Raw genomic sequence first — 10,397 nt, 5'->3', positions numbered from 1 at the left:
CACTCAGAATGTTGTTGTGTTTAATCTTGGTGTTCAGGATTATGACACTCGTATGCTATTCATCTTTCAGGTTGCAGGATGTAAACAAGTTTCTGACGAACATCTTATACCTGTTGTCAAAGTTTAATAGCTGACTTTATCCATTATCCAACGGGTACATCTTCTCACGGTGGTTGATAGACTTTGTAATGACGTCACAATACGGCTATTGTTTCACTAACACGCAACATTAGACGATTACTTTTTTAAATCGTTATATTCCATCACTGATATAAATATTAATATATCTCGTTATCTTTTTTTTCTATCACGTAACACAATAATTATTCCATTAATAGTGTCTTCTCATTGTATATTCTCAGCTACGTGTTATTTCTGTTCCCTTTTTCAATAATTATACTTTTCACAGCTGATTGGAAGCCACCACCACACATCACTCCGTAAAGACACAGCGTGATGAGTTGGGTCCTGTGAGTATGAGAGACTGTAGTGTTGCTCTGGTAGACGGTGTGTGTGTGTGCACCTTCCCCTTTGCAAGAGCTGAGTCGCTCCCTCCCTCTCTCTCTCACACACAGCACCACCACCTTCCACCTCGACTCTCCTTTCCTCACTCACACCGCCCCCAGCCCGACACTACCGACATAGACGGTGGGTTCTCTCTCTGCCTCGCTCGCTCACCACGCAGGTTGATGGTTCACCCTGACGTTGGTTGATGGTTCACACTGATGTTGGTTGATGGTTCACCCTGACGTTGGTTGAGGGTTCACACTGATGTTGGTTGATGGTTCACACTGATGTTGGTTGAGGGTTCACACTGATGTTGGTTGATGGTTCACACTGATGTTGGTTGATGGTTCACACTGACATTAGTTGATGGTTCACAATACATGTACTGGTAGTCGAGTGGTATGCGTTGTTGTCATCAGATATACACACGAGTCATTATGTATTTAAAAGGACCGTGTGACTGGCAACATATGATCACCAATTTATCATTCTTGGCAGAACTTTTTATATTGACACAAAGTTGTACAATTTATAACCGAAAGAAACGATTAATTGGTCTAACTGAACAAATTTATTCAGCAGTTAAATGTCTTTTTCACGTTTACACTCTTCTACTTCACACTTAATGCTCAATGTAACTATGGCGACTGTATCCTGCACAACTGTTCACATCACTGCAATAGTTTGCCACGCCCCAGCCTACCATGGAGAGTTGTAAACAATAACTGAGATTTACTAAAGTGCTTCCATGTCTCTACACGAACAGTCAGACTGACAGGATGCTGTAGGCCAGGTCATGAACAGTGTCCCAGGCTGCGACAGTAGAAGGACGAGGAGCCAGTAAGAGGAACAGGAGGGGGAGGAGGACTGCCCCAGTTTCTCGTTTTGACCTACGTAATTCGGTCCCTCAAGGGCGGGTCGATGCGACTGCGGAGGTCTTCATGCGGCGGCTGGTCCTCTGTGTGGGTGTGTGTGTGTGTGCGTGTGAGTGTATGAGTATGTGTGCGTGCGTCTGTGTGTGTGTGTGTGTGTGTGTGCGTGTGGCCTGCGACTCACACTTCCACATACCTGACTGTTGGGAGGGAAAAAGGCAGAGGTTAGTTGGGTAATCGTATATGAATTAGACGTAAATACTTGCTTGCATGTTAATGTATAAATGAATGCAAGGACATACACACGCATACAAGGGTTGCCCCTCGTGTAACGAGGATGGCCGGCTCAAGGGCCACCTAGGCGTGAATTTGTTGAAGTTGTAGAAGCTGTCGCCAACACAACAACCACACCCTGGGTTAACGAGTTGCATGACCCAGTGTCAAGGAATAGTCTAAGAAGACCGGAAAGCTCGCCAACTGCACTGGCTAACCATTACCCCGAAACACGATCCGTAAATCGATTAACATCCAGGTCCCCAATTAGTGCTGGGTAGACAGAGGCAAAGGATTATTGAAACTTGCCCAAAGTTTCACCCTGCCTGGGGATCGAATCCGGGTCCGCTCGCTTACGAGGCGAGCGTGCTCACATACACACACACCCCCATCCACCTACACACACCCACCCCACACACACATAGATTTTCTCATACTTGAAAACATTCCAACTTTTCAGTAATAATAAGAAAATGAACAGCTAAACACTGATCTAATGAACATGAAAAGTCTATACAGGCAGAAGGTAGCGTGGTGTTTGTTCATTGGTCTCATTGTTTGTGAATAAAACTTTTATTCATTAGTTCTTTATATAAATAGTTTATGTGTAGGGGGGTGGGGGTGGGGCTAAGGGGGTGAGGGGGTACGGAGGGAATTTGTACAGTATAAGAGTAAACAAACAAACAAACAAACAAACAACGAAATATGTTATGATCACGATAGACACTCACTCACCTTCCCTCCCTTCATCCCTTCCTTTCCTCCCTTCCACCCTCCCATTCCCTACCTCCCTCCCCCTCCTTCCCTTCCCTCCCCCCTTCCATCCCTCCAGAGCCTCTATCATAAGACAGGAGTAATGGAAGAGCATAAGAGCCTTGCCTTGTACACCACCATATTCTATTATACAGAGAGAGAGAGAGAGAGAGAGAGAGAGAGGAAAGCAATCACCTATTTATATTTTCGATCCACGATACATAAATCCCTTTAACTTACGTCAATTTATGTACTATTTTGTATTCGTGTTACAGTAGTTATTTATATCCATCTAATTATTCATTTATTTTATATTCATAGGGGATTGTTATTGCATTGTGTATCTTCTTTGTGTTAGATCATTCCTGACACACACACACACACACACACACACCATACCACTTTCCGTCCTTGAGTATAACGTTCTGGGTAAACTTACTTATCCACTTATGTATCAAAGGCGATACTGACTGGGCCACTCACAGCTATCCCGCCAGAGTAAATAATCGGTAACATGATATAGTGAGACTATAGAGACGTGATTGTATACTCTAACGCCACTTGCCACCTCGCTCTACCTTCCTTTACTGAGAGAGAGAGAAAGAGAGAGAGAGAGAGAGAGAGAGAGAGAGAGAGAGAGAGAGATGATGAACCTGGATTTAGTAGAGAGGTCACTTGATGATTAGATACATTATTTTATTCCACCTGATGACCAAACAGACTAATTTTATCTGAGGAGCTAGATCGGGTTAGCTCTAAGTTAAGTTAGGTTAGATTGGGCTGGGTTAATTTAGGCTAGCGTTAGGTTAGAGTTATGTTTAGATTACGTTATATTAGGTTAGGTTGTGTTTTGTTGGGTTATGTTATGTAGCATTTGGATATTTAATAATCAAGTGAAATAAGCTGGAGTTGTCTAATCTTCAGGTGATTCAAACTGGTTGTAGAGCCACCCCATCCACCTACCCACACACACAAACACACACAGGCTCCAAAAAACAGTGTCATGCCAACTATAAATCCCTGGCCTGACATCATAAGCTTCCCTCGTAAAGTCATTGAGAACTCGTAGACTCCATCAAAGAAAGGGCGATCGTCTTCCTGACCAGCATATTAAACATGGGTAGTCAGACGGGTGCTGAGGGTGAGGGTCTCGTAGTTCTCTTATTTCGTGGAGAGAAGAGAGAGACGTGTGTGTGTGTGTGTGTGTGTACAGAATACAAGCAGACAAACACAGACCAGAGAGACAGACCAAACACACACAAATTAACAGACTAACAAAGAGACATATAGATATAGAATCAACAAGAATCCACCAGTACTGTCACGTGGAAGAGGTCAAGAGGCAAAGATCGCCTAGCAGAGGTCACCAGGTAGTGGTCACCAGGCAGTGGTCACCAGGCAGAGGTCAACACAATACTAATCAATACAAGATCAGTAGCCAACAACAGTCCCCCTTCCCACCATCCCCCTCCCCTCCCCCACCTCCCCTCCATTCCCCCACCCCCTTCCCCCCTCCATAAATACAGAACCTCACAAAATAGCTTCACAAACATTCCTTACATGTGGAGTCCATGTTGAGCTATTAGTTTCCACGAGAGAGAGAGAGAGAGAGAGAGAGAGAGAGAGAGAGAGAAGGGGGGGGTCAGGCAAGCCATTTAATTGACCATAGTTAATCTTATCACCACTGAAGAAGACACACAGCACCACAGTACTAAAGCCTTAATCTATCGTCTATTTCACTAAAGATCTGACAGATGACAATAATGTTTGGCAGAAAAAGGTGGTCAGGTCATCCACCACGCCAAGCCATAATTCGGACAGTCTTCTCCTCCTTCATCTAACCATGCGGAAGGAAGAAGACAATGCAGTGAAGAGGAGGTATGGAAATGCCAAAAGAGGACAAAGGAAAAACAGAGGAAAACAACAAGATGGATAAGAATGTGAGAGAGAGATTAGACTATACAAGAAAGGAATCATAGGACCGATAACCGCGGAGGAGAAGAAGTTAGAAAGACGTATAGTTGAATTATTACTCAAATTACTGATTATTGAACTTTTCTGAGATCTTACAGACAAAATTTAGTTAAAATCCATTATCATTTCGTCAGATTACCGCGTTGACAACCTTTTTCCACGACGCACGGCCGGTCGCTGAGGTGATGCATACACGGGTTACAAGAACACACACAGGGACGTACGCTTTCCTGCCTACAGAGAGCATCACAAACTTATCTTCAGCGTTAAGTAAAAAAACAAAATTATCTGTGCTGTAAAATGAAGGGTAAGTTGAAGTAAGAATCTGTAAGTATTTTAAGAAAGGCCGGAAGTGTTTTGTAGATATTTGTAGATATTCTCTAAGGTAAACGTTTTGTGGATTGTAGGTGTGTGGTTTATAGACGTTGGTAAATTTACTTGTCGAAATAAATACTTTATAATAGAAAGTGAAAGTCTGTCAATATTAAACAAAATCGATTGAGATGGGAAGCTCATTTGACCTGTCGAATCAAACACAACAACACTAACCTGTATTGTCACTACACTATGCAAGAAGAAACTCCCTCCTCGTATTGCAACCAGTTAAATACTCAGTGTTTTTGCAAAGTTTCATGTTGCAACTGTGTGTGAATGTTAATTGTGTTTTTGTTTTATTATTCTCAGCGGAGCCATTTTATTATAAGTACAATTGATGTTAATTAGCCCAGGTAAGTTTGTTTACACCTATCATCTGTCATCAGGTGAATGTCCGAGTAAGAGTGACTTTTAACTTTAATGGAGAACAAGCGAGTCAAAATGCATGAAGAGAAAGAGAGAGAGAGAGGAGTAATGACAATTAATCTTCATATTAATTATCTTGCTAATGACGATATAGAGACGGACAGATCGTCTTACACTGGTAAACCGCAGACACACACACACACAGCTGGCCTGAGTCACCGTCTGCCAGAACCACAGTACCAGACGTGATGAAACTCCTCCAGTAACCCCTCGGGTCGATCTCCTTCAAGGATTAGACAAGAAGGATTCCTTTTAAACCCGTAGGACGACAGCCTAGCATCCTATAATTACAGTAGGATGAATGAAGGGTTTCTACAGGATACAAGGTCGAGAATCCTCAGGAGATGAAAGAAGAGGATCGACTTATTAAGGTCCTTTGGAGGTCGGTATAGCACTGTCATGGTCCGAGTGAGTTATGGGGAGATAATTTTTCTGTCAGGAAATTGGTATTGGGTGAGTAATGGGGCTCACGTCGATGGTGATGGTGGTATTGGTGATGGTGATGGGGGAGAGATGAGGAGATGGCGGTGATGAGAGATGGGGAGAGGTGGGGGGATGGGGGAGATGGTGGTGGTGGTATTGGTGATGGTGGAGAGATGAGAAGATAGATGGTGGTGATGAGAGATGGGGAGAGATGGGGGGGATGGGGGAGATGGTGGTGGTGGGGATGGAGGGATGGTAGTGATGGTGAAGGAAAGGATGGTGATAATATTAACACTAGTGATTGATGAAGTGGACGGAAAGAATCGCAAATAACAGTGATGATGACAATGATGATGATAAGAGAAAAGTGAACACCATCAACTATCATCGTCACTCACTATCACATATTATTGTCAGTCTAGAACAGTTATTTCTCACAGTTACAGTTACATACAGTTTATAAATGACTGAAATATCACCTGTTAGTAATTTGTATTTTATTTCCCTCCAACGGACGATCACTGACACGGACAATATCACGTACAATAAACAATGGTCTTCTGAGATACGTGACACCTTTAAGTACAATGACACTATCAGTTTCAGTTACGGACACCATAACTGAAGATCACTATCAGTCATTTTCATAATCACCATCCTTACCATTATTCATCATTAATAATCGCTCTTTTCACCATCACTCACTGTTGACATCACCATCTACACTATAAAAAGACACCAATATCCTCCTCAACATTTTCACCATCAAAACATCAATTATAATCAATATCACTCTCTCCATAATCAATCACCATTAATTCCATTATATTCATCTTCAATCACTTTCACAGACTTGGTCATATTTACACACTAAAATTTTCCTTATCTTTTTCATACAGTAGAATATATCCCCAGTCAATTTCTGAATCCACAACACCTGCAAACATCTGTATAAAACGTCACGTGTGTAATCCTCAGTTCTATATACCTGTAGAGTAACCTTACATGCTCATTAGAATAACCTTACCCATGTTGACTAGCTGTATAACTCATCAATTTACAGATGACATACATGTGAGTTCTTCATATCACTCTCACATATCAGTCATGTATATCCAGTTCACATGTATACATAAATATACACATATAACGTGTTACATTTACACGCTAAATTTATAATATATGACTTGAAATTCACACCTGACATTATTTATTAACACTGCAGGTATTACATGACAGGTTTACAACTCACGACACACACACACGCACACGTTGTCTTCCATTAAATAAAACATCATATATATATTGAACAAAACCTTGAGTCCGATGACTTAAACCCTTGAGACTTTAAATATTCAAATTATAAACTAAATAAGGTTTTTAGTGGATATAAAAACATACATACTGTATATAATAATGGTTGCCCCTCGAGTAACGAGGATGGCCGGCCCAAGGCCACCTCGGCGTGAATTTGTTTAAGGTATAGAAGCTGTCGCCAACACAACAACCACACCCTAAGTTAACGAGTAGTATGACCCAGTGTTAAGGAATAGTCCGAGAAAACCGGACAACTCACCAACTGCACTGGCTAACCATTACCAGCAAATCGATTAACATCCAGGTCCCCAATTACTGCTGGATAGACAGAGGCAAATGGAGTAAAGAAACTTGCCCATAGGTTCACCCTGGTCCGCTCGCTTGCGAGGCGAGCATGCTAACCATTACACCACAGATCGCCATATACATACATATATACATACTTACATAAATACATACATACATAACATACATACAATAGGATCCTCTGAATTAGGAGTTTGTCATTACTAGTAAACAGGTCACACTAGGAAAATTATTAGGACAAGAGAATAATCAGAACACGTTAGAATCATGCCAGCAATGACTCCGAGCAGGAACAAGCGTGCTAATCTCTAGCCTGGGGCCATCATGCAAAAATCAATAGGGACGAAGCCAGGAGCAGCAGCACCAGCTCAGAGAGGGAACAAATCTCGACCTGCTTGCAGTGTCTTGGTGACTGTTGCTGCCGCCGTTGGTGAGGCGTGGCTCTAATGGGGTGGGGGGGCGGCGGCCAACTACTGAGGTTGGTTGTGCTGTTAGGGTGGTGGGGGAGAGGGTGATGGTTGCTGCGAGCCGTGCAAGTCTTTAGTCGCTTTTAGCCTACCCCGACAGCGCTGGTAGGGAGGACCTCGGTACTAACAGTGACTGAGGTAGTGGTGGTGGCGGTAAGGTGTGGTGGTGTTGATGGTGGCGGTGAAGGTGAAGATGATGGTGTTGGTAATTGTTGTAGTGATGGTGAAGATGGTGGTGGTGTGGACGGGGAGGGAAGCAAGCTGGCTGGTGCGTTCCAACTAGCGCCACAGTGCACACTGCGGCAGGCAGACCCGCTACTGCAGCAGCAGGTTTCAGCCGCCGGGAAGAGACCCCACACACGCGCACACACACATACACACACACGTATACACAGACGCCACCCTCACTCTACCGCCACAAACTACACGCCTCTCTCTCCTCCCCACACGGTTAAATTGATTTGTACTCTAACACTACAGTGTACTCTAACACTCCACTGTACTCTAACACTCCACTGTACTCGAACACTCCACTGTACTCGAACACTACAGTGTACTCGAACACTACAGTGTACTTTAACACTACAGTGTACTTTAACACTACAGTGTACTTCAATACTACACTGTACTCCAATACTACACTGTACTCTAATACTACACTGTACTCTAATACTACACTGTACTCTAATACTACACTGTACTCTAATACTACACTGTACTCCAGTACTACACTGTACTGGGAAATTAGAGTCAATGATAACACACCATACAGCTCAAGTAATAAAGGACATATGGTAATTGACTATGAAAGAAAATGGACGATACAAAACTTACTTCAACATTTGTATTAATAATTTTACCAATCGCCAAACATAAGGTTGAACAGGTCATCTAACTATACGTAAATGAAGGCAACATGCTAGGACTGAAAATTACAATGACCGGCTATAAAACCTCCATCGAAGGCAAGGACAAGTTACGCAACAGGATTTCAGAATTTAAGATAAATAAAAGTCTGAACACACGGAACAAACAAATATATTCACAACACTAATAAAGTCAGTAGCGTGTTACCCGTCTGTGCCATTTAACTCCTGGAGTACTACAAGAATTAAGACACTACAAACAGTAAAAAATAAAAGCTTACATCAGTTACAGAGAACAAATACCCTGAACAACAATCGAAGAACGCCATATTATCGACGCAGTACATGTAGTCACTGTATATTAAAGTTGGAAAAACATGGGGACACGTAGAAGAATTAGTCAAACTGTAGTAAACTAACGAATAGGGAAGAGTGAGGAGAATACTCATGTAAATCGAACAGAACAAGACTAAAGCCAACACCAAGATACAACTAATAACTATAAAACAAGGTTAATAAAGTAGTATATAGTAACAATTTAAAAAATTTAATGTAACAAATAAAATATTATCAACACAAATTTACATCGTCTATATTAAATAAATAAGATGGATCACTTTCTTTTGAACCAGAGTAGCAAGTTGAATCCCCCCATATTCATTCTCCATCTTAAAAACAAAAACAAATTCTTAAAAAAAAAAAAAAAAAAAATCGTAAAAGATGAGTGACTAACTGACACAATCCTTGGCTTCTCTATCCCTTCTTGCCCCGTCCTTTCACCTCCATTAAAACCAAAGATACGGTAGTCAGCCAACACCAATAAGAAATCTTGAATATTGGCTACTACAAAACAGGGTTAGAGTCCAATTCCAAGACAGAGGCCACAAAGCTACAGGTTAAATACTATCCTCACTATTCAAGTACATTATTTAATCTTAAGTTACAGTATATCTGGTTGACACCGGATACTGTCATTCTTCTACTTTTCTTCCTTTATCTTATCCTCACCTAATTCAATCCCTTGCCCCCCTTCCCCCAATACCAGCCTAGAATTCCTGCCCTCCCACCCATTAACACAAGCAATAAACTTTCTCTACATCAACTACAGACGCCAGTACCAAGAGTGGGTCACATTATCTTCAAAATTACCTTGAAGCAATCGTATGATGTCTTCACCTAGTATACAGTGCCTTTTTATTTGACTTGGTTCGCCCTCTTTTGTAAGAAAATTGTACTCTTTAGCGTCCCACAATTCTTTTATTAGTTACCGGTCAAAGAATATTGTATTAAAGAAAACTGTATCTCAAACTTTAGTCATCTTTAATGGTAAACTTAAATAGGTTATCACACACACAAAAACATTCTATATCCTGCTCTTCTTCCATGCTGTCCCTTGAAAAAATTGCACACAGTAAAGCAACAAATTAGAGAAAATTAAACATCATAAGCCTTCGATGATATTTTGAAGAGTCTATTGTATCAACTATATCTAACTACCCACCACTCTATCAATAAGCTCCTCTATGTTATGTACAGTTTGCGTTATAACTCACCATAATCCTGTTGACTCTCCATTGTTCGGTCGTCTGATAGATACGGTACTGTGACTGACACTGTGTACTGTAGGTAGATAATATATAAACAAAGTATGAGACTGACACAGGTAACTACGGAGTGGCTGTCTTCATTCCACCTCGACTCAGCCGTCTTGTTGTTCTGTAGTCGAAGGGACGGACACACACACACACACCCCTCCACACACACACACCCCCCTCCACACACACACACACACACACACACATACCTGAGAGAAATAAAAGGATGAAAGAAATCACATA

At 41.7% G+C, this 10,397-nt stretch overlaps 1 protein-coding gene across 4 annotated transcripts in view; it reads right to left on the bottom strand.

Annotated features, from left to right (window-relative positions):
* LOC121874580 overlaps window positions 1–7,988 on the bottom strand; it is a 23,350-nt gene extending 15,362 nt beyond the window's left edge. For 3 of the 4 annotated variants that reach the window (XR_006090464.1, XR_006090465.1, XM_042378781.1), the window contains exons 1-2: window positions 7,786–7,988; window positions 1–1,579 (exon numbers count right to left, since the gene is read on the bottom strand). The exon at window positions 1–1,579 is cut by the window's left edge and continues 540 nt beyond it. The gene's annotated coding sequence lies outside the window, so the exon portion shown is untranslated. The remainder of the gene's footprint in view (window positions 1,580–7,785) is intronic. The other variant, XM_042378782.1, reaches the window with a different exon arrangement.
* Window positions 7,989–10,397: the final 2,409 nt, after the last annotated feature.

This window comes from Homarus americanus, unplaced genomic scaffold (genome assembly GCF_018991925.1).
Source record: "Homarus americanus isolate GMGI-L3 unplaced genomic scaffold, GMGI_Hamer_2.0 scaffold34360, whole genome shotgun sequence".
NCBI classification, from domain to species: domain Eukaryota; kingdom Metazoa; phylum Arthropoda; class Malacostraca; order Decapoda; family Nephropidae; genus Homarus; species Homarus americanus.
This window is presented reverse-complemented; position numbering and strand designations above follow the sequence as displayed.